Source organism: Neodiprion fabricii, chromosome 4 (assembly GCF_021155785.1).
Source record: "Neodiprion fabricii isolate iyNeoFabr1 chromosome 4, iyNeoFabr1.1, whole genome shotgun sequence".
In the NCBI taxonomy this organism is placed as follows: Eukaryota; Metazoa; Arthropoda; class Insecta; order Hymenoptera; family Diprionidae; genus Neodiprion; species Neodiprion fabricii.
The window spans coordinates 32,975,031-33,000,573 of NC_060242.1; the positions used below are offsets into that span (position 1 = coordinate 32,975,031).

The window sequence follows — 25,543 nt, forward strand, 5'->3', positions numbered from 1 at the left end:
CGCGGTTCATGCATCATCATGCAAAACGAATTGGTCGAAGCTGATGTCATTCCGCAGAGGGGGTTCGTAATTCTCTATCCGCTTATCATTGTCGTTCGACGATGTGCCGAATCAAATGACAAGTACGCGCCGATCACGATCGGGATCATCCCATGAATAACAAACCCGCCGTTGATGCACCACCTGCGTCGTAAGGATGACGCGATTTCTTACGGGGAACCGTGATCACCCCATCATCATCGTCCTGCGCTCGGCGATACCGAACCTTTCGTGAATCACGGTGCGTGTGCGTGCACGCTGCGGGTTTTTCCCGCGTCAAGGGCTCGTGACTGAAATGACAACGGAACCGACCGTCACTCCGAACGAATGACGCAGTAGTGAATACTTGCGAATTTCTCAGCGAATCCACGCACGTGAATCTCGCAAATTTTCGCGGCTGAAATTTGAACGGTACAAAATGCGCCCACGTTCTTACAATTTTTTTCTTTTTCACAAAAGCCAGGCATCGTGCACGCGTATGTGTTGTACGGGACGTTTTCTTTGAGATGCTTATTTACCGGCAATAAGAAATGACAGAGAAGCCCGCACACGCACGTTCGTAAGTGAGATAACGCCTCGAGGGAGAAACGAGATGATGGGTTTGCGCACGCCTTGTAATATAAACGTTTAATACGCGTGATGAACACATCAAGCCTACCTTAGGGTTTGCCGAATTAGCTACGCGTTGTGCAAGGTGTGCCCAATGCGTCACGCCCTACAATTTATTCCGTACCTACTTATATATCCAGGGAAAATGTGTTTCGTTCTTTTTTTCCTTTTTTTTTCTCCCCGGAGAGTGTGCCGTGGGTCTCAGATCCACGGCAATTACGTCGCGTTGCGGACCCTCGGAGCTGGGCGTAAACTCGGGGAATTATTAGAACTCGTGAACGGGGTTCGAACGGCTTCCCGAAACGGTTACGGAATGCCCGTGAAATAACCCTGCGGTAAAAGAGAAAAGCATTGAGCGACAGAGAGAGAGAGTGAGAAAGAGTTAGAAAATAAAATAAAGTAAAGCAACATCTACTGTCGAGTCAGTCTCTTGGCAGTCTAAATTATGGAGGACACCTCGAACGGGCCTATTTCCATACAAATCGAAAATACCCGAATGTCAGAACGAGTTTTCTTCGGTCTCGGTCAGCGTTTTCAACCGCCAACGGAATGGGAGAATCATTTGTATCGGTCGAGTCCATAGATCAAGGTGCTGAAAGCTAGCGGTAAGTATCAAGGAAGATAATTCAACGGATAGTAATTAATTAGTGAATAAGAAGTTTCTTCTCTGCAAGCACTGTGTATAAGGAGACGCTAATGTGTAGATGTTGTGTTTATTCTTTTTGAATCCTTGCTTCCGATGAGAAGCCACGTAAGACAAGCAATGCCGTCTAATGAATGACATGCGGATGTGCAAATCATTTATCTACGAGAGAATATTTCTTGAAAGAATGTAAATTCGAAAAATTGGTGATTTCGAAAAATTGCTTGACCGGAGCCTTACTCCACTAGACCACCTAGCCGCCCTGACACTGTTGTCGTTAATATCTCTCATCACCAGTGAGTAAACCGGGCACAGGAAAACAAATTCTTTCGGTAATTAATTAGATTCGAGGGTGGAACAAGGGTGCTGAATATGAGCCATAATAAATGGCGAAACTTCGATTTCGGAGTTTATAACCCTTGCAACAATGAACGGTCGATCTATTTTTCTTTACCTGTTGTCAAAAACAGACCGAACCCACTTTCCGTCCGAAAATGGAACGTCGCAAGAACGCAGCCCGCCGTCTGCGTCACACATGCCGGGTGCATCGGGCCTTTGTAGGTCACGCCGATGAAAGCGGCCCTGCAGAGTCTCGCCTGCGTCATTTGCTATCCTCGGAGGGCAAACGGCGGGATCTGCGACGCAGGATCCCGAACGCGGCTCGTGCCATTTATATTTCTCGTCTTTTTGCGAGTGACTCGAGGATCGCGGGACGCGTATTGTTATTACGACGGTGAATCACCTCATTATGCTTTTCAAATGGTAATATCTCGTCCCTCTACCGCATGCAGTTATACAATGCAGAAGGAGAAGTTCTTTGCCGGTTTCAAATCGCAGCCAGCCCACCTCGGAGATTAAAATCACGTCAAGCACCTTCGTGCCCTCACAGAGAGACGCTCGGCTTTATCCTCGCCGTTTCGTCGATTCACTCAACTTAGAAGACGCGATCCCCGCAGGGGGCGAGAAGCTGCAAGCTGTTTTATTCACCACCGAATCCCTCATCTCGGAATAAATTCGCATCCCGAAGACGAGAGTGACACAACTGAAAAATTGTCATTTTATCAGTAGAAGCAAATAACTATTGTAGTAAAATCCTTGCGTTCTTATGGAAGTTATGCCTGTTGTTCTCTGCTCTGTGACGACTAATTTTTCAATTATCAAATATATCGCTTTTCAAGCTTACAGATTCAAACTTTGCAAATACAAATATGGTCTGAATTAAAAAATTAGCATTTTTCAACCGTCTCCAGCGTTTTCCGCGGGCTGCTGTTCCGACGGCCTATCACCGAGTTGCCCTAAAACGTCTGTGCTGTTTATCGCCAAGTTTATATCACAACTACCCGTGAGCTGCCTGATTTTTTCCCCCTCCTTTAATATTCCGCCCGCGTTTCTGGCGCTTGAAGCCTGTTCCTAAACAAATTTCTGGGATCAGGCTCAGTCGGGATCGCAAATCACATTTTGAGCACATTTTTATGCAATTTGTAACGCTGAGCGCCACTGACGAGGCCTGTATTTTTCTGTTTCAGGTAAGCCCCGAATCTTTTCACACCATCTAAAGTCAGCATGCCCCATAATCCGCCAGAGCGGAGTGCGTAAGTAAATCATAATACGAGTAGACCGAATAAGGCTGAGTAGCGTCGACGATAGTGGCGAAGCTGAATTAACGAGGCGGAGTCTGCCCGCAAGGACGCAACTATTAACCTTAACCCTTGTGTTAAATAACGCAAAATAGAAGACCATTAAACCGAGTAAATGGCGGTTGAGCCACGCGCTCATAGTTGGGCGGTATGTAACTCGTGTTTATATGCTAAATTGAGTGCGCATATCAGAATTGCGCGGAGCATTTCGCTCCTCCTAGTTCCGCGTACGGTGAAAGGTGCGCATTTAAACTCGGCGCATTATAATGAGAGTAAAAATTATCGGGGTAATTTTCAAAGTTAGAACGCAGAGTAGAAGATACGATTAGGTACGCGACGTGAATTTGAATAAAATTCCAATATCGATAATCACCGTATAATTCAAACGAGGAAAATTTGAATTTAACCCGAGACACGATCACCTTTGGTTAATTAGGATAGAACTGGCGGCGTGTCTTCAATCAAGGCTATTCCACTCCCGGATTGATGCGCAAACAGCGAATTTGTGTACACCGTTGTAGTGTACATCATCCCCGAGCGACAAACATCCCGGGAGTAGTGGATGGGATCGGTTGATATACGAATGTTCAATTAACTCAATGAGCATTTGAATATAATGGTCTGTTTACATGGCAAATTGCTCGCAGTTCGCTCGCGGTGAACGGAGGGTTTAGTTCCAGTTTGATTTACACTCTCGTTGCACCGCATCCTCGAGCCGGACGGCGACCACGCCTTCCTGGATCGAGTCCTAGACGAGGACCAGACCGGGGTCGGCAGGTTAATGTGATTTTTTCACTTATAGAGTCCGACGCCTCTTCGATAAGCCCGGCTAGCGGCTGTTGCAGTCTCTTCAGGGAAATTCTACTCGACGTGTTAGCTTTGTCCATACCTATGCACGTGAAACTCCAGCGAAGCTAGAAACTGAACTCTATTATAAACCCCGCAATAACCAAGCCGTGGGTTGGGATCCACCCTGCAGCACAGGAAATTTCATTAATTAATTTCTCGCCAGCGAGAATTCCGCTTTCTATACACTTCAAATTTCGATCTATAACGCGACATGCCGATGCAGGTAGTTACATACGCCTTTACTTACCCATGCTCGAGTACATATAGCTTATGTATAATCACTGTATACTGCGCGTTAAAATTTTGCAACGCACAAAGTTTATCCCTGCAATTGCCGAGGTGAATGCAGTACGGAAACTGGAGGTGTGAATTATTACGCGATTCAGGGCATACGGAGGAAGCCGGCGAGAATCAGCTTTTGCAAATACGCGGTGAATACCTGAAGAGGTTCGATTATTCTTAGAGAAATGAGGAAAATCAACGACTTTTTGAAGCTCATTTAAGTGCATCATGAACGAACTTTTTTCAGAAAAAACCACCCGGTTGTCGTAATTTTGCTTCAAGTTAACTATTTCATTGTAGGAGATGGCGATGTTTCTATTCAGGTCGATCTATCTATCACGAATCGTTGATGATCAAAGAGCCAGGCTGACAATTTCGTGGCAATATTTCTCTCATTGCTTTTTTCCGAAAAACAATCGCACCGACAATAGAATCACACGCGTATTCCTTGAATTATTATTATTTGCGTAAAACCGAAGCTTCCTTATCGCCGCAGTTGCGGTGCAGCTTCAAATGCCTGCAGTGTAGCCACCCGGACGATAGTTTGAAAAATTCTTTTATACACACCTTCCTATACCTAGGATCATCTCTGCAGCACTTGAGGATCGTCGTTAACACCGCCTAGTCAGCAATATTCAATGCAGAGGATATCAAAGCTGATGATGCGGCTCCTTAGTCTTTCGTCAGCCTTAAGCGGGTAACCCAATAGACTTGAGGGTGTTATTCGAGGTCTAGGTATACGGTGCTGACGTAGATGAGCGAGAGATTTGAAGAGGGAAAAAGCTCGACGACGTTACGCGTGTTGTACATACGCCTGCACGTACAGCGGTGCAATTCGAGCTTATTACGCTGTTTGAAATTACTTACGCGCAGAAACGACAAACAATGTTCCGCATCTCTTATGACCTTAAGCCTGCTGTCTGGATTCAGACTTGTTTCCTGAAACGACTCAAATTTCTTTTTCATCCTCGACTTTTCGTATAACATATCACCTGCGTCTATGCGAAATTGTGACATTGAGTTCAACTGGACAATGCGTGCTGATCTTATCGGTCTGTTCAGGTTTTCAGGGGAAAAAAGGAAGTTCAATGACTACTGCAGGATATCCAACAGCAGAGATTGTGCGTACATTTATAATGTTTCACGATTTGGATTTCTCCACGTTGATCTTTGAGGAAATTATATCCATTGGATCATCCGGCGATCGAAATTTACGCGCGATTTCTTTCCGCACGGGCTGGTATAACGGAAATTGGTTTTCAGAGCGCGAATTAGCAGAGCCGCAGCGCATGCAGTTTGTAGAGAGTATTGTGGCGGCTCTGCAGATTGCGCAAGATATTCACACACCGCGTCCTAGCCGCCGTATTGGGTTTCATTGGGCTATCGATATACTCTCTGATAATTTGATATTTGTTGCAAAGCAAGTTTCTCGCTTACGCGGACGCGTACTCGCGTATACGATGCAGACAGGGCAGAAACTAATCAGGCTTCGTCTGCTCGCCGAAGGCCATTCAAAAAGTTCCGAACCAGAATTATGTTAAACTCTGAAAAAAGTAGCCAAGTTCAGGAAAAATGATCTTTATACCAGAGCTCGTTCATTAGTATTTTTCTTCAATGGTATTACACGCAAGCAATTTTGTCAATCAGAAGCTAAGCGAGTCCTGGAAACTGAATAACGGAAAAACGATGCGAACGGTAAATTTTTTATCGAAAAAACCGTGTGAGTTACGCGAATTGTACAGTGACATGTGACAAATTTCAATTACGAGTAACAATGAGAATGTTCAAGTGGTTTTACGCGGGCTCGTAAAAGCCTGAAACACATCGCTGACTTGATATCTGACGTAGACGGAGAGACTGGCAGCTTAGTTTCGTTTATTGTTATAAACTTTACTCCGGTATTTGCATAGTCGTTTAATCCGCTTGAGTATATACCACACATTAAAATGTATTATACCTATGTATATAGGTATGTGAATACTCGCTCATCCCATCAACACGCGGTACTTACTCGCCTAGCGATTTTTATCCTCAAATTAACGACTTCACACCTCGCCCGAGAGTGCAAGGGATCAATTACCGTTGATTGGCTGTTCGACGTACGTCGCGACGTCGCGACGTCGATGTCACTTTTGATTATTATAAGCTGACGAGATTATAAATTCATTTGCATACATGTATTAATTAACTTCGGCTTATCTTGGCCGTACGCCGCAGAGATAAGCAGACTAACAATCTTTTCATCCCGGCTAACGTCTGCACACCGACGCTCCTCCGAATACGTGGCCAACGGAAACTCGCGATATATTATCGCGGTTTTCGCCTGCATATCCGACGGAAGTGAAATAATAATTTTTGTTCCCTTATGCCCACACCCTGTGAGCTAATAATTTCCAGTCAACGACTGCCGTTATATGCATGTATCTGTATATATTAATAGCGGTACTAATTACGAAGGTTTGATTGCTTCTTTTGTTGCCTCAGCACCGTTATATACACCGTGAAACACATACGTATGTATGTATGTACGAGCATTAATTCGGTGCATCGCTAATTAACGAAACTCTATACAGGCAACCCGACGCAGTTAATTCATGCTCGCGTCGCCGCAGAAATTACAATCAAATTTCATTGTTTTCGGTTGATTGTATGAGTTTCTGAAAAGAGTACAAAGCATGACACATAGTTCAAGACCCGTTGAATTTCCACGGGTGGTTTTATTCTTCAAACCGAACCGCGCAGACATCGGAGAGTTTTCTATGAACGTTAGAAAAGTATGTTGCATTATAACCGCAAATGTTTTGACACGGTGAAATTATGCACCCCCCTAACGAAACAATGGCTCACCGCTTATTGAAATCCTCACAGTCATACAGTCGTACGGGGTAAAGTTATTAATTATTCCAGCGAGCGATGATCCGTCGTTGAAGCTCGTTTTACGCCCAGATTCAAATCCCCGACGTCAACCGGCTGTATATCCACCCCGTACGACTGCAGAAATCCGCGTGTAATTTCAGCATTTTTGACAGCGACAGTATACCCATGTAGGCATCCACCAGCTCCGATGCCGATAATAAACACTAGGAATTTTATAGGCACGGCCGTCCCTCGGTGAAAGAGGGGTGTAAAAAAAAAAAAAAAAAAAAATTCCCACAACCAACAACAGCATAGCTGCATGCCCTGCGCAATCAGTTTTCTACTGCAGTGTATAAAAATGGTGCATAAAAAGGGAGGGAAAAAAATATGCGAACCGCGATAAAAATCACCACTCCCGCAAGAATAGTGCCAATGAACCTTTTGCGATATTACATAGGTATGCAAACCGGCACTCATACCATGCCGTGGGTGAATGTATGGTAACATTCACGCACGCGTACATGCATGTATATCGTACTTATGTATTCCCGGTTTCGCGTTACCGTAAAGGCGACTCCCATGCACATGCACGATACCGAGATACATGGGGGCCTCCGTTTCGCTCGGATCGCGACGTTGTGTATAATATTAACAAGCCGCGTTCCTATAGGCTTCTTCGCATGTATAACCTGTCAGCTGAGTCAGCGAGGATCAACTTGATCGCGACTTATCGGTAACCAACTATCAAATAAAATTCCATCGTAATTTGCAACACTATTCCACTGCGATAGATGTGACAAATTAGTTTCAAACTTTGCTGCGGGGAAAATGGGAGAGAATAAAAAAAGCGGAGATCAAGATTAAGGGCCGAGAAAATTCATAACGTGTATTTCGATGCAAGTACCGAATTGATTGGAACACTGCGAAGCGCACATTGTAGTGCTCTTCTATACACTTTTCTAGGTCTCTTCGTAATATACTTAAATTGGAGAATTTTTATGCATCAATTATGCACCGGGATTTGTTTTATTTCACGGTTCATTATTATCATCATTGTCCGCAACACGATTTGTGCTGCCTGCGATGCACGCCGCGTGTAAATGGTCTTTCATTGTAGGTACGCATATAATGCAGGTATACAATATTTTTCAAACTTTCATCACTTCGTAATTCACCGAGCTTAATGAACGGCTTCGTTATCATTTTCGGTAACGAGGAAAAAGAAAGTAAAAAAAAAAAAGAACAAAATAATTAACGACCAAATTCCAGCTGCGAATCTCGAAAGTTATATACGCTCCGCGGTAATAATTGGCTTCGCGCGTTAGTTTCGTTCCAATTGGCAATTGCGGCAGCGCGGTGTTATTTTCATCAAATAATACACACAACACATACGCACACATCGAATGGCGAAAATCGCGGAAGCGGGAGGTTTGTCGGTTCGAAATTTGATTAATCGGTGGACTCGAGCAGCGAAAGCGTTACCAGATTTACGAATCTCGGTTTGGTCCAGCGATTCGCGGCTCGGTAAAACTCGCGTGTGCAGTTCACTGTCTGTGGGTATAACTAATTAAAATTACCTCAATTTGACGAAATACCGAAGGCTTAGCGTTTCGTCGCGCCCACCGCTTGTAGGCGTCCGTTCAATGTGCACTACAGAACAAAGGCGAGAAAAATAAATAGATAAAAAATCTTCCAAATTGCAAGGATGAAAGTATCGCTCTGCGTAGACGGCCGGAAACTCCGCTAATTCAATCAATCGATCGATCGATCGATCGGAAGTCAGCCGTGAGCACAGTTTCCTTGAGTCAGTAGCCAACGAAGACGGGATCTCCGGGTTTGATCGTTAGGCTTAACGGTGGACCTGCATTATCCGCAGTTTAGTAGATTCGGGCGAATTATGCCTAGGCACAACCAGACAGGGGTCTTGTATTACAGCTGTTGGGAACAGCGGACAATGAAACGTTGCGGGGATCCGGGATCCTCCGGATGGCCCGTTTGCCTCTGGTATTACGGCCGTGATTATGCAATAATTACAACCCTCGTCAGCGATGGCAGCCGGATAGCGACGGAGATGGGCTCCGTGGATGAAGACGCATGACGGGGTTTGTGCAGCATCGGCGCGACGCACGTCTATCTCGGTTCCTCGGGCGTTTCTCTAGGCTTCGGGTGTTCGAAAGGGGACAGAAGCGGGTTAGGTATGCCGCACGAGGACGAGGATGCTTGGATATTAATTAACACCCCTGAAACTGAATAATATATCCAGTGGTTCTCAGTCTGGGCCGTAAGGACCGACTTGCCGTTCATCGACCTCTTCTTCGACCGAGCGTTATTGCTTCTCTAATTACCAGCTCTGGAGTATAAGGCGCGACTGTATTTCCTTTTTCACTTTTCACGATGTCATATTCAGTCCGGGTACGGAATGGCACATGGGAATGCCGGTCGGTAGTCAAGGCACGCTCACTGCATTCCTCGGTTTATTTATTGTACTATTTTCTAATGCCACGTGTGGACGGGTCAGTCCTAATTTTGACAGAGTTTCCTCATCGCTGTTGCGCGCAGGCAGCACGAAGGTGTGAATTGTAAAAAAAAAAATTCAACGTCACAATTGCGACATGGTTCTTATTCTTGTTTCAACTTTGCGTCGAAAAGTTGACCAGCGTGTGAGTTATTTCTTCAAAATCAGATTTTGCTATTTCATTTAGAAACGATTTGGACGTAAATTATTAAGCCCACGGACTCGATGATTCCATGAATTTCTCCGCGAGAGACGTAACATTACATGAATCCAAACAGAAATAAATGTTGTAAAAATTTGAAAATCCCAAAAAATCAACTCTCGATCTATGAGACATCTACTTTTCTTTTATTCTATATTTTCATTATCCGAATGTTGTCAAAAATATCCAGAGTCTGAATTCGTAAGATTTAGTTTGCCACGAATTTATTTAAACAAATGAAAAATCATCTGTCAAGTAACGAAGTGTAACAGATTTAAAATGTATTATCATTGAACGAATATTTAGGGTACTCACGATTGCAGTGACGAATGTCCTATCGAAGTTTTACAGCACGAAAGTAACAGTTGGCACAATACTCGGATCGAGTCGTTTGCGAATGTCAGACTGATGAACTTGGCAATGAGAAGACCGCGACGGACAGAGCTTAACTGAAACAATGATTAAGATTGCCTGTATATATATATGAGAGGCAAGCTCCGATTTTATAACAGCCGACGTGACGTTATTCAATCTTGGTACGAATACCGCACAGTACCCATAAGCTGTGTGTGCGAGCGTGCGTGTATACATGTATAAATACAGTGCGCTTTATTCGTTTATGGTAATACTCCGAATTTTATACACGAGCATTCCTTGATGCGTGACGTTGCGAGGAGATAAGAATTCACGCTGTAGATACAATGTGTGTAGCGATTCCGAGAAAACTTTGATTGACTCGCGAACCTGCGCATCGCAAACGTCCGTGTATTAATACAATTGCAAAACTGTAGTGACATGCGTTATTTATACGCGCTAGGCGTATTATCATCATCATTACATTATCTTCTCGTTGCGTGCTGATTGATCATTGCGTCATTCTATGTATAGAACGCGTGCCTTATGTATGGGGCATTCCATGTCAATTCGCCGGGCCATTGGCCTGATCCCTTCCGATTTTGATGTCCAATTTATTTTGGGTTCTGTTTGGCCCGAAATACGACCTCAAATTTTTGGAAATTTTTATTTCATTTTTAAAGGGTCGCACGAGCTCAAAAATCATAAAATTTTGAGAAAACATGAAGAGGGATCGTTTTTAAATTGATGATTTTTTTTCACAGAAACTAGGACCCAAAACATAATTTTTCGTCCTAGTCCGATAGTGGGCCGAGAACTAGCATTTTTGATTTTTTTTTTTTCAAGAATATTTTATTTTCTTTTGCGGACGAAAAACAAAAAAAAAATAGTTTAGAAAATAAGGAAAGAGGCACGAAAATTGTCGAAGAAGTTCTACTTTTTACTAAGTTACTATTTTATACCTACTTTTAATCTAAGAAAAAAAAACAAGTTTCACAAGAAAAATTTTTTTTTTGTTTTTCGTCCGCAAAATAAAATAAAATATTCTGAAAAAAAAAAAAAAAAAATCAAAAATGCTAGTTCTCGGCCCACTTTCGGACTAGGACGAAAAATTATGTTTTGGGTCCTAGTTTCTATGAAAAAAAAATCATCAATTTAAAAACGATCCCTCTTCGTGTTCTCTCAAAATTTTATGATTTTTGAGGTCGCGCAACCCCTTAAAAATGAAATAAAAATTTCCAAAAATTTGAGGTCATATTTCGGGCCAAAGAGAACCCAAAATAAATTAGACATCAAAATCGGAAGGGGTCAGGCCAATGGCCCGGCGAATTGACATGAAATGCCCCATATACGTATACGTCGTGTACGACCAGACAATGTTTTGTCGACGGCGAAAAATCGGCCATCGCGTCGTCGTACTCGATAATCGCTGAGAAATTACACCCCAAAAATCAACCCCCGGTTAGCTCGTACGGTAGACGTTTGTTCCCTCGTCTCTGTGGGGTTTCGGTTCACTTGCGGTGAAGATAAAACCGATAATTAATCCGGACGGAAATCTCGACCATCCTTTTTTCCACCCTTCTGCAGACCCTCTTCGAAGGAAGTATATAGGTGTATGTGTAACGCAGCAGGCTCGATAATCGATAAATTAAGATGCGCGACTGTTGGCTAATTGTGTTAACGAACAACAAAAATTATCGTTTATTAGTAACACAAGGGATCGTAAAAAAATTTCTTCTCAGATACCTGGCATATATCAAGCAATTCATGTATTTATCCGTCAGCATTGACGCTTTACACTTTACTCGCACTATTTTTAATTCTTAGGCAATTTTTTACGCTTTGACCGCAGAGTATAAGAAACTCGATAAGGATTTTCCGCCGAGTGATAAATTCGGAGAATATTATTTGTTGTTACATCGGGGATAACTGATCTATGATGAAATACTATTCTGTGTGGTACTTTCACTGATTTTTCAACAAGAGGAAAAGTATAAACTGCCTCATTGACGTTCAACGTACAACGAATATACGTTAGTCGGTCAAGACAAGCAACTGAACTTGCGCAGATTTTGCAACGCAGACTTTCCAACCGGAAAAAAATGTACGTACGTAATTAACGTTTTGGCGACAATCCGTTATAAATATACAATAGTAAATTCGCAACCCTACAGAGCGGGGAATTTAGTAAGGCTCGCAATTTGCTGTGGCGCAATAAACAGTCGCCACCGCAGACAGGAAACTTCTGAGACCTCTTATCGCGATTTAGCTTCGCCACTACGGAATCGAATTACTGCTTACTTAGTAAATGCAACGATGCAGTCCGAGAATTTTTATCGAATATAAAAAGGCGCCTCGTCTAGGCAAGCGTTGACTTTCTGCAGCAGATTCAATTGCTTCACTGCATAGCTTTAAGAGAGACAAGAGGCTCCAGGGGTGCTAATCAATGGAGTTGATTATCACCCACGTAAACACACGCCGCACTCTACGCTTCAAAGTGATCGTTTAATTGAATATCTGTGTTGTCGCTGCTGCTGCTGCTGCTCCTGCATAAAGAAAGAGTCTAATAAGTATCAGGCTACACCGACAAACCTTATAAGGTAGTGTCTCGTAATCACGGAACTCCCGCGCCAATGCTTATGGGGAAATACTACGGGCCTATTTTCATTGTCAAAGTCACGCGTTTTGCGCTGCGCACGTCCGGTGTTCACCCTTTCAGTGAAAAATTTCATCCGCCTTTCCCATGCTTCTCAACTGCACGGTGCAGCATGAAGTACGTTCGGCTGAACGGGCAAAAGAGTGTCAATACATGGGCAGAAATAATGCTTCCTTAATTTCTTGCGGCCTGAATTTTTTTCTACACCTTAAAAAGCGTATATCTGATAAATTTTGCCAGCGTTGGAAGATTGGAAAGTATTTGAAATAAGGCATTACGCTCGTCAGAAGATGATACGTTTCGCTCTTCTCGCAGAAGTTGTTTTTCTATGTTTTTTTCGTTGCAAGTAAATTTAAAAATGAAACTTTCTTTCGCATTCGCGGATGACGAATCCTTTTAGTTTTTCGACGCGGGCTGGAGTTGTGCAATAATTTTATGGGTGTAACGCAGATGCCGGCGGTGATTCGTTTCTGTGCTTACGCTATTACGTATTCGCGATGCTTGCGCGATGCTCTATGGGAGTGCAGCGAGCTACGAGTGAACTTTCGAACTCGCATCAGTCCGGTCTGCAAGTTTCGGTTCCCTTGGATAGCCGGGAGTTTCCTGTTCGTCGTTCCCTGCACTCCGGCATAGAGTCGTGATTCCAGGTCGGCGTACGGGCCGTAAATCAAACGACTGCATTGCTCAACCTCACCCAAGTTTGGTCTTCACGGTCTCGGAAGAGTTCGAAGCGCGAGCGAGAGCGAGAGAGGGAAGGAGGTGGGGGATTTTTGACGTCGGAATAAAAGATCGAGACTCGCCCTCGAGGAGAATGTTATAACATTCCCGACGCACGTATCTCGGCGCCGGACATCGAGACGTGCCTCCGACCTCCGAGATTGATAAAAACAACTTATCCGGGTTATAATAGCTTTCTCGGTTATTACGATATTCCGGAAGCATTTCAGACCAGTCAGAACTGATACTGATTGAGATATCGCGGATTATGGAAGACCGCCCTGCACACTCGTGACTCGAATTCTCCACGCGACTCAATTACGGATCGCGGAATCCCTTTTCACGATAAGAATAGATGGCGGCGCTTTGCACTGCATTGCAGGCGTTGTAAAAGGTCGGCGGATCGACAAATCCGTTCGTTTTATCGTCTGTATTCAATTTATCTCTCTCAAAATGTCTCGAGCCATTTGCCATCGGTCAATGAATATGAAATCGAATATCGGATTACAGATGTAGCTCGTGTGGCGGGCGGCGTAAATCACTGGCGGGTCATTTTTTGAGCTGGATGTTTCCTCGTTCTATCCAAAAAAATGCTGACCGCGCCTGACGGCTAAGATTTAACGCTTCGTGCAATGCGGCAATGCACCGTATATGTACGGCTTGTATGTACAAGGACTGCCGGACCAAACCCGGACAACCAGAGACGAGTCACTTTCTGGAGATGAGGTTGTTTCACCGGAGGTAACTTTTACTTGTGGAACTCGCGGGAGTTGTGAAACGTACCGAGTCTCGCCTTGGTTTTTATACTTTTAGAAAATGGACGGTCGACTCAATTCTGAACGTATATAGGCACTAAAAAGTTCTTAGGGTTTTTTATATCTCAATTTCGAAAGTGACGAACACCATCCAGAATATTCATATCAAATATATTCGCAGTTGTTTCCGTATTTTCGTGCTGTTTTTCACCTTCCAATCACGCGTTCCTCATCAGTTTATTTAGTGTAATAATGAAACAGCTACAAATTAATACCGTCGCGGTTTAATTTGCACAAAATTTGAATTGCTAAAATGATACTTTCGTTATTCGGCTGTACGGAATCAACGTTGTGATTATTCAATCAGCAGTCTCCATCGCTTCGTAAATATGGACTGTAAAAACATTGTTTACTAATGCCAAAAACATTTTTACACGTACACGTTTATTTCACAAAGCGTTTCACGCGGCGCAATGTCGCCGTTCGAGACGATCGAAGATCGCAGAAACTTTCTCTACCTTGCATGCAGGTTGCATTGTCTGCTGCAGAAAAATGTGTATCAGGACACAATTTTTTTTCATTTTCCGTCGATTTTACCGGAAACATTCTAAGGGAATGTTAAATTTCGTGAATCATACATAATACGCCTTCAAACGATTAAGAACTAATTCATCGACGGCGATATAATAATTCGATAATTTATTTGCTTTTTCCGTAACAGAATCGGGGTATTCGATCCTCATGCTTTCGATCGCAAGCTGCATTAAATTCATGCAAAGACTAAACTGTAAACCACAATTTTTCAAAGCTATACTCTTTTGCCTCAGGCTTGTAAAATTGTAAATTGATTAGAGATCTTTTGGTCCATCGCCTTTAATTCGCAGCGGCACAGAGTGGAGCAGAACGGTGAATTCCGAGAAAAGTGCTTGTACTATTTCAAGTACATACTTCGTATTTATGCCAAGATTGAAGTTAAAGGTTATGAGTATAAAATGTTCTTTCCGACGGTTAACTTCAACCCGTAAAAGACATGCAGCACTTTAGGTATGTTTTCCGAATATTACTGAAATTAGAAAATTCTGCCCACTTCTTTCGCACGATACGTGGTCGAATACTTTAAGTAACATGTTAATGCGCAGAATGAAAATATACGCAGGGCCTGTTTAAAACGAGTAAAGCGAGAAACTTCGTGCAGTGGTCAGAGTATGTCCCCTTGACGAACTATCGAATAAGTGACCCAGTATCGGCGTGCGGATGAAATTAAATCAAGGCCAACGGTTATTGTAGCACAGACATTATACCTACCAACCTTGAAGGTAAATTGGAAAGTGTAAATATATATTATATATAACAGTATGTATAATACGAAACAGCAACGAACCTTCGCAAAACAAGGTGACACTGTCGATTTGGTGATATGTGTTCCCAAAGGGCAATGCGGAGAGAAGTAAAAGAAACGAGAAAAAAAAAACAAAGAAATATTAAAAATGGAAATTAGTCCGCAAGAACCGTTTCGCGTCACTTTCACGGAGAATCGTCAAACTCACTCGAAGCTGCGGATAATTGAGGTGTATTATACTCGGTACGAATAATACCTGTCACCGGTTCGGTCGGTCGTATCGCGGGAGTAGTTCGGACACTTCGCAGACGCGTGGCCTGCACGGCGAGACTGCTCCACTTCCATCGCATATCCCCTATTATACGGGCCGCGGCGCACGGCAGACCGTGAGATCACACTCCGTTCGCGTCTTCGTGTATGCAAATGTACATAAACACCGGGCCGGCTCGTCTTCGAGGCGCGCAGCACCGCGACGGAGGATCACCGATAAACGCATCTCGGTTGCAAGCGCCGCGAAAGCTCGCCGCTGACTCACTCGGATGTGCTTTCGCTGAACGGCGAGAGGCGAGGGGCGGATATTCGACGTTTATGCGACTCCGAGGCGTTTTGCGGGGAACTCGATTTTTTTTAACTAATCGCAACCGCAGTTCAGGGTTGACCCTCGATAGCCACTCAAAGAACTTTCAATTGAAACGGACAAGGCCGCTTATTGCCAGGGCAGAATTACCGCCGGACGATTATCGTCACCGGAGACATGGTTGATTTGTGTACTTACTTATAGGTAGCTCGCGTAACCGGAGTATCGGAATACATTCGAACTTGTCGAGTCTGAACTTTGGGCTAATCTTTAATGCCGATATTCCGTGCGTGTAAAGCGACGAGTTTGAAGCAGCATCGCCGGGATCAAATTCCAACGCAGCGATTTGGTGATAAAACATTTTGACGACCTGACTAATTAAAACTACATACCACTATTGACCATTTTAATACCACCCACATTTTCTCACTAATTCACATCCTCGCCGTCGGTGACAGATTCTTTTCACTCCGCGGTAATTAGCTTTTGTACCTAGAGCTTGATTAATCCTCGGTGTACGGTGAATGCGCAGTGGATCCGCTGCAGTTATATGCGCTGCGGATCAATCATTCTGCGGGAATATCGAGCGGCAAATGATCCTCGTTTCACGGATGAAGTACGGGTTAAACTCGCATTTCATTACGCAGACTTTGGTCGGTTCTTGCGTCACTCGCTTAGAATTATAGGCTGTCGAGACGTGGATGTTCCACCGTTTAACGGTAAATTCAACCCTTTTCTATTTTCGCTACATTATAAAGCTTCGGGACTGAAATTCATTCTTGTTCGAACGAACGATATTTATTTGCAGATGTGACAATTTATATAAGCGAGATAAACGAATCAAGATAGGGTTAAAAGTATAGCGGTCAGAATGGCAAGTAGAAGTTTATATTGTTCCGTTGGAACAGCTGGTTTTACGCGTTTTATTAATAATTGTTTATAATAAATAATCAAAAGATTTTCTTTGGAAAACCCAACAAGAGGGAAAAAAAAAATTAATTACAGTTGCAGAAGCGCGTGGAAAAGAATAAAGAAAGTAATCGATCTTTGTATCTGACCGCAATATCGTTCAACGCATAATTTTCATAGTCAGCAAAGAATTCCTCCCAAGCATCAAACTTCTGGATAGCTGTCCATAAATGTATTATATTATCTCCGCGGTCGTAATACCACGGCTCTGGACTTTCCCCATTGTCCTTGCGTAATGTCCAATAAAATTTCTTCAGCACCGTTCAATTGTGCATCCAAATCGAAAATGAATTTAAACTCTGTATACGTAGGTATATTTAGCACGGCTCAAGTTCAGTCAGCAATAAATTAGATCGAATCGCAAGCTGATGTTCGTTGTCGGAATAAGACTGCGCGTGGGTTGAATTTAGTACAGTTTTCGTAAATATTAATAAAACGAAAAAAATATAATATCGGAGATTACGTCAGTACCGTGACCCTGACAGTCTCCTAGTAGATGAAAAAAAAGTCTGCCAAGGTCGTTGAACCGGCGTTGCGATGACTCTGCAAAGCGACTCGTCACCGATCTGCGATAAAGAAAATCGTCGGAAACGCGTTCAGCGTAATACCGATGAAGGGAGAAAGTGTGGAACGACTCTGAATCATGTATGAAACTGAAATTAAACCTTCGGATAAAGACGCCAGCCTATAAGCTAATTCGGCTTTCGTTACATCGGCGTTCAGGCAGCGGTGCAATCAGATACGAACAGTACTGCAGTGATCGATCGGTTGATTCGCATGATTACCATAAAATCTAAGAGACGCGGACCACCCACTTGGCCAGTCTATAAGAGGCGCGAGGCCGAGTGCCAAGAAACTTCCTGGATGGGAAGTGAAATCATTTCTCTTCGCCGCCTGTGTATCAGCAAACGTCCGATGTGTAACGAGCATCGGAATTCGTTACTATAATTAGCCACAGTCTGCGGGAGCGTTTCTTGAAATCTATCGAGACGCGCTGACTGTGACGCGCGTTGCTAAATCCGCCGCTGATTCGCGATATTCAGGCTCCATTCGATCTCTTAAATCAATCGTACGGCGTTCAACGAAAAGAAAATCAACGTTAGCGGCATTCGTCTGAGCCGTTTCCTCGCGAATCGCAGAGTTGTGCGAATGTGTCACGAGTGCGATATCCAAAAGTCGTGCACGTTGAGATTTTTATACCGTATTTGTCGCGATATTATAATGATTTTTATTGTTCTTCTCGCCCGTCAACAACGCGTCATATGACGAAGCTCGCCCGAAGCGTGCGGACAGAAATAAAGATTAGCCAAGCATCGGGACGATCTCGCGAAATCTCGCCTCTCTTTGCGGTGAATGAGATTGCTGCCCGCTGAGTCAGCGTTGAGGCGTATAACCGCCTAGAGGCAGTTGATAAATTCCCATCGTACTACGCTATCCAGAGCTCGTACATGTAGCTATATATATATGTATGCGCAGCCGTTACTCCGGCAGCCGCGATCCATGCCCATGGCTAAAGATACGTTGCGTAAGGCATCCTCGGCCGCAAATTCAACCTGACGCAGACATCGCTGTACGGAATCTATGATGGATCACCTACCTCAAGGATTTTCGAGGTACGCCGCATTTCCATCAATTTCTAAACTATCTCGCGGTTATCGGCATTCGAGGAGGTTGATAAATAGCTAACTAATTGTAAGCTATTCTTTTATGTCCGCGAGTAAATTTTTGACAAATACGAGGCGGATAATTGCAGCCAGGTATCGAGAAGTTTCTTTCAAAGTTAGTTTCAGCTGGTTGGTGTTGCTGACTTAATTGGAAATAAAACTTGAAATCCTGTTCAAACTTCAAGTTAAAATTGTAGTTTCATTTCAATACTCTACATCATATTTATTCTCTCGATCGTATTAGAACAAGGATACTAAAAATACATCCCCATTGCTTAAAAACGGATTGGTAAAAACGATAAAAATTTCGTTTGTCTTTGACAAGTTATTTTGCCGGGGTTGCGACCTTTTGTACCAAAAACACGAACAAATTTGTGTCACGATAAAAAGCTGTGGCCCAGCTGTGTCCGAGGGATCGAGAGCCTCTAATCATTTAGCTCACTGGTCGACCGTTCACCCGGAAGAAAAAACTAAGCTCACGCTAGACGCGGAACGATCAACAGTATCGCATGAGTTTTGGAGACAGGTGAAAAATGGGGTTCGTTCTTCTCGATGGGTGGGACGTACGGCTCGATGAAGGTCTCGTTGTAAGCTAATTAATTAGACTTTTTAGAGGCATATAAATCTTTCACCCGTAATATGAAGGTGTCGGGACTTTCAGCGTTACGTCGAGATTTAATTTTCGATTTTTCTTTCGTTCACCCCAATTTTAAGGAGACGTATAATTTTCCAGGATCAACCGGGTCGACAGACCTCAGCGCTTTATAATTTCGCGTTTGCTCGTGACAATAGAAAACAGACTTTTGTTCCGCACCCTCGACGTCGAGCTGCTGCAGAGGAAAGTTTGAGCCAATGCAATTAAATTAGGCTTATTAACTCGGCTGAGATGTTCCGGAACTTTTTCCAGATAGTTAGCATATCGCCCTTCCAGCGCCGGCACCGTTTCACCCCGTTTATACAAGTTTTGAAAAGTTTTCTTAATTCCTATCATTTAGCAGGCGCGAAGAAGTCGATAAGCGCCAAGACTGGTATGTTAAACCAGTTTTATCCTCCGGCTCAACGAAAGTTTGCCCCTCTCTTTGATAAATGTCACTTAACTCGCGACTCTCGCTGCAACGTTCATTGCCGTCGATATTCCCTTTCGAACCCGTTTTTACCAACTCTTTGTCAGAATTATCATAATGCGATCTGCGATCAAATTACGTAACGTTACAACTCAAACTCTATTATACTTATCAGATGCGGTGGTCGATTAGTATTCCCTGGTAAAGCGATAGCGTGAGGCTGTCTCACGCGGTTGGATCCCACCGTAAATAGAGAGAAAGAATTAAAGAAGAAAGAAAAAAAAAAAAAAAATGAAGAAATCAGTGAAATGACGAGCTGGTAACCCGCAGAAAAATAACTACGTAGAATTAGCGTAATGGTCAACAGCGTGAAAGGTGAGCAAGTAAATACATAATAAATACCGAGTACGAGCTGCGATATAGTAAATTGCTCACTTTTTCGTAACGCGCAGAAAATCTTGGACCTTGCATATTTGGTTCGTTTTTTTTTAACCACCATCAAGGTAAAATATGTCTATAATGTACGTATCGACGAAAAGTATCTGGGTATCTAAAAATCTGACTACGGATGAAAGTGGCTGCTTTGGGGTGGATAATATATATTTATTACCCAAATGATTGGTTGTATGGTACAGCGATAAATGTCACCCAGCTCATACACGCGCATATGTAGGGTGATTGCGTGGGAGGTCCTGACCACATATTTCGGATCCATTCTTTTCGTCCCTTCCAATGCCGCTCTGGGAACATTCCGGGAAAACCACGGTTATAAAATAAATTTCTTCTCTTCATTTTCTCGGCTTTCTTCCCCCAATATTTGGTCGAGGGACCATTTCGTCCTCGCTGCAGCTCGCGTTCCATGTAAATAAATAATGCGGTTATACCATCACATCAGAGAGAGCCGCGTGTATGGATTGTCGGTCGTGGAGTGTAATACCGTATGCGACCAACGGCAACACCGCGAAGGACTTTAACAGCGATAGCTTTTCGTAGAATAACAATTTGTTATTTATTTAATCATTCGTTCTTGGCCGTGAACTGACTCTGCAAATTAACCACGTTGAAATCGAAATTCCTTGGACACTTGGTCTGAGATTACTCGAATCAGCGATGATCGCGTTTCCGCTCAACCTTACACTCGACGCGGTTGTGCGCGTTGGTTGGATATCGTGGGTTAAAGAAACCGGAGACTGTAAAAGGGGAAAAAAACGTGCGAACAGCGCAATCGAAACTGTCGTATCTCTGCAGTACGGCATTAATCGCGTGAATATTTTATATCACTACCGTGATAATTAATGAAAACACCCGTCTGCTACCAGATCCGAACATCGTACATACATATCTTCGAACATTTGATATAACGTATTCTTGCAGTTTCCGGTTGAGAAATTACAATCAGCTAATGGCTTTTACGATAATTATACTCGGAGAATATAACTTTCCTCGAGAAAGAAAGTCGATTGCGGCGGTGTTTAGCAATGATTGTCTGACGTGGTTGAAAAGTTCCAACATTATCGTTTATATATGTATACACGTCCTAAATGTGTTCACGCCATTGCTTGTATTTTTGAGAGCTCGGAAGTATTGAATTCAGATTCTCTAGATCACGGGGTAAAGATTACAGTCATCATTTGCTGTAGTTTGCCGACCCGTATCAGAGCACAAATTATACTTTCAGTACGCGACTGGATCCTCACTCAATACGTCAAAACGTAATGCGGGATGCCGTGATTTAAATCGCTTGGTACTTTGCAGCAAGTGCAAAAATTCCGCACTCCAGTTGTCGGAGCATGCTTGAAAGCAAATGTATTGGTAATCGTTGAACAGGCTGCAAGGATGGTAAAGCGTCGAAGTGATAAACGGTCAGATCGTTATCTTCGGATCGATCGCAGATACAGAGCAGTCTCGAGTAGCGCAATTATTCAGATGATCGGGTAACGAAAGCTTCGGGACTGAAAGGCTCATTAGGAAAAAAGCTGCTCGAAGGATTCGTCATCGCGTCTCAAAAACATCGAAGACTCGAGGGAGACGCACATATTATATGCCAAGTTTCCAGGGCAATGGTGTAACTTCGGCGGTCAGACTGCACGAGTGGGTCTCAGATCTCGTGTATGAGTTATTTCTTTCGAGAAGGCAACACCTATCTACCTACATGAAAATATCTGGATTCTAGAACTTTCTAGACACGTTATACCAACTGCAAAGCGTTGTCGCTACGATCTCGATATTTCCATACCCATTTCAATGCACGTGTTTGATGCAATACGTTTCCCGATCGGAAGTTGCGGGGTAAACTTGCACTGGCGCTGCGCAGAAAAGTTTCCAATTTCTGGCACAGAGCAATCCACGGTATTGAATTTTACACGACTTCTATTAAGTATTTTGACTCTACTTTTTTTAGTGTCGTAATCTTCCCTTCGTCGACCGTTTTCTCTCTAATCATTCAGAACCTTGAGACCGTGAAAACCGTGATAAAATGGCTACTTTTTTCATAAATTGTAGATTCGAATCAACCATTGAGTTGTAAGGATATGATCACGACTATCGAGACTTACTGCTGATCAGCAGGGAGAGAGAGAAGGTAATGTACACGATTGTCATAAAACTTGGTGCATCGCAGCCATGATCTGGAGATCAGGAACACCTATTTATCTTTTACACGGTACATAATGTATTGTCCGACAAAACGTAATCGACTCGCCTCGTAAACTGAGCAGTACTGCAACGGGCACCGCGAGACTCTGACAATAATCGGTATTGAGTGACGCAGATAAGCGTATTTGAAACTATACATAGCCACTCGTATCGTAGTTCCGCAGCACGAAATGAGGATCGGTACGAATTGTTACGACTTTGATAAATGATATAATTTAAGCGTCGCTATTGCGGCAGTTGAAGCAACAACGTTGTAATTATTTTTTAGAAAACTCGTTTTCCTAGATTATAAATTTAAGGTCTTCGGAAACGCATTTCAGTCCAATGATCGTCATCGTCCAATTTAAGATATTGGGAAATTTTGATTTCGATTTTGATAAAACGGTTGTTTGTTAATTACAAGCTGTCGTTGTTCACCTATAGATTGAAACAGGATTCAGAAAATCTAAAACTCGATTTTGGTAAACTTGAATCGAACCTTCGTGAAAATAATCACAAGGTGGCTAACTGAATTTGGATATAATTCGTGATTTCCTCGTGTTTCCTTTACGACTTCCACTGCAGCCAGAGTACTTAAATTTAGAAGGATAATTTGCATGATAACGTGTAGTGGACCGAAGCGACAAAATACAGGATTTCGAGTACAAAACTCGCATCCACGGAGGTGGAACAACGATCTTTAGTCGATCAGCGAAGTACGTTGTTACCAATTGCGTAATTAGTCCTCTCCACTCGCAGGCTTGCTCGTCAAAGCATATCGCGTGTATTTACGGCTTGTGAGTGCGTAAATCAAGATCCATCTCGAGATCTTCTTCAACGAGATCTGCGCGAGAGAGATCTATCCCCCTTACTACCTCCCGCCATCCCTCCCTCCCCGGAGGGGATGCCTGGAGCCGTCTGTTAGCGCACTAGTAAATCCAATTCCAATTAGTTCGGGGTGTAAATCTCAGGGACATGGAAGCTATCTTCGATCGGCGACACGCGTGCGCCACGCTGCGTGATAGGTACTAAATCGTTTCATGCAGAGACTTGTGCAGCGTGGGGCGTCCGCCGTGTTCGAATGGTCCACCAGCCGTCCTCTTCCTCCTCCTCGCTAGTAGTTAATTGGATTGCTTCCGGTTCGAAGCAAACAATAACCTTACAGCCAGAACTACGCGCTCACGCGACATGCGATGAATGAACGTTCTATGCGACTTATCGTTGCACGTTAAGCGCGTTTGTTGATCGCGTTGCCTAAACGGCTGCGCTTGTATAATTCGTCGGTAGAGTTTTACGCGGATATACGATTGTGTACGTAACGTTCCAAGCTCTGCAGGCGGATCGTTCGCTTTTTGGGTCAATTCACAGCCAGACGTCCGTCGGGAGGTGCGAAAATAATCGAGTTAACCGAATCCACGGCCCTTATGTTTACAAACCGTGGGTTGCGCCATTTTTTATTCGACCCGTGAAATTTTACTACCCTTTAGAATGCTCGTCGTTCGATCATCACGGGCCGTGAATAACGTGACGGATTGAAAATAGCGTCGATTGAGTTTCTTGCACAATAAAATGTTTCGCATACCGCAACGTGAACAGATTAGACGAGGAAATTACAATCGTATCAGAGAATTATAAAAGCTCGTAGATTTCCTCTGAAAAAAGTGACGCACTAGTTATTCAACGACGGGCAATTAACCGTCAGCGTTATCAGAATTACGTGGTAACGAAACGATTGTAAAAGACTCGTGGAACGACTTTGATATGCAGAAATTGTTTATCCACCCACGCTATATCGTGCGAGAAAAATAGTTCGGAGAAGTTTTGAAAGGAAATTGATTCGAGGAAAAAAATTAGAAGACGATTGTCTTCGCTGCGCTGTACTTATTAGCTATCCGAATGAGACAATACCGTTTTTCAAAGAGAGCCCGATAATACACGGCGACTTGAACGAGACGAGAAGCATTCTCGAAGCTGATTAAAACTCGTTATCGAACATACACCTCATTTCGAAAGCAAGCGCAAGACAACTCGCATTATAAAATGCGTGTTAAATGAAAACAAAAGAAGAAGACCGATGCATTCGTTATATTTATAACAAGACTCCGAATAACAGTGGTTCCCCCTCTACGATCTGCGGATTTCATTGCGGCGTCTCGTTACTTGGGCGTCGCCTGAGAGCCTGGCGCCAGCCAGTTAATTGTAGGTATTACAGGTCGGCAGGTGGGCAACTGTGTGAAGAACGATGGTCGAGTTGGCCGTCGTAGAAAATCCAATTAGCGAGATTTCATCGAGAGAAATTTGTACCTACCTATACCAAACGCCGCGGTCAATCATTGGCGTAATCGAAAACTCACTCCAATCTCGACCGGATGAATAGCCGGCGGACCGGACGTATCAATTGCCCTCGGAAAATCGTATTGCGGAAACGTCGCTGCATCGGGCAAAATTTCGTGCACATGCTGACCCGACAGAGAGGCTTTCTATACCAATTGCAGCGAGTCGAGTGCATGCGCAAATAACTGCATATTCACTCGCGTTTTCCATGAATCGGAACAGCAATTGGGCAAAGTCATTCGTGCTGTTATATGAGCGTCGTGTCGTGAATTTTCGGTTTAGAGAACGACGGTGATTCAGTTGATTCAATCGATTCCAGCCTTTTCGGTGACGCGGTATAGAAATATTCGGGCGTGCATAATGCGTGTATATACGAGGTTATACAAATGTATAATCTCGAAATACATATTATGTAAAACCGGCGAAATTAATCGGCCGATGACGACGGGATTGTTTACGCGTTTCGACACGCTTGCATATACAGCGTAGGGTAAACCATTTCATCTAGTGCAACGCAGTTGGCGAGTGATGACCGCAGGAATTAGGCCACGTCTGGCGGTTCGTCGAGGCAGAAAAGTGCGCACGCGATGTATTTATTGCGCCTGATCATGCGTTCTCGACACGGTATTTGGATTTTTCATTTTATACAGCTGAGCCACTTTCTTATGCCTCTTATTTCTATTCACCAAGCAGTCGTAAAGAATCCCTGGTTACACTCGGATCAACTTGGCGCAGATTCTCAAACACCCACTTTGCCAAAACATATTTTGGGTTACACGTATATATGTAATGACTTATGTCGAAATTGGCAAAGAATGCTATCAGATAAAGAGCGCACTAAATAACAC

General features: G+C 43.4%; 2 protein-coding genes across 4 annotated transcripts in view; one reads left to right on the forward strand and one right to left on the reverse strand.

Annotated features, from left to right (window-relative positions):
• Positions 1 to 25,543, forward strand: part of LOC124180721 (synapsin) — a gene marked incomplete at its 5' end in the record, with an annotated part of 91,081 nt that overhangs the window by 39,062 nt on the left and 26,476 nt on the right. The gene's annotated exons all lie outside the window — the stretch shown is intronic.
• Positions 1 to 25,543, reverse strand: part of LOC124181340 (tissue inhibitor of metalloproteinase) — a 51,517-nt gene that overhangs the window by 21,292 nt on the left and 4,682 nt on the right. The window contains exon 1 of one of the 3 annotated variants that reach the window (XM_046567813.1): positions 15,496 to 15,948. The exons of 1 other annotated variant lie outside the window; for it this stretch is intronic. The gene's annotated coding sequence lies outside the window, so the exon portion shown is untranslated. Of the gene's footprint in view, positions 1 to 9,947; positions 10,095 to 15,495; positions 15,949 to 25,543 lie in introns of those variants that run through there. One more of the 3 variants, XM_046567814.1, reaches the window with a different exon arrangement.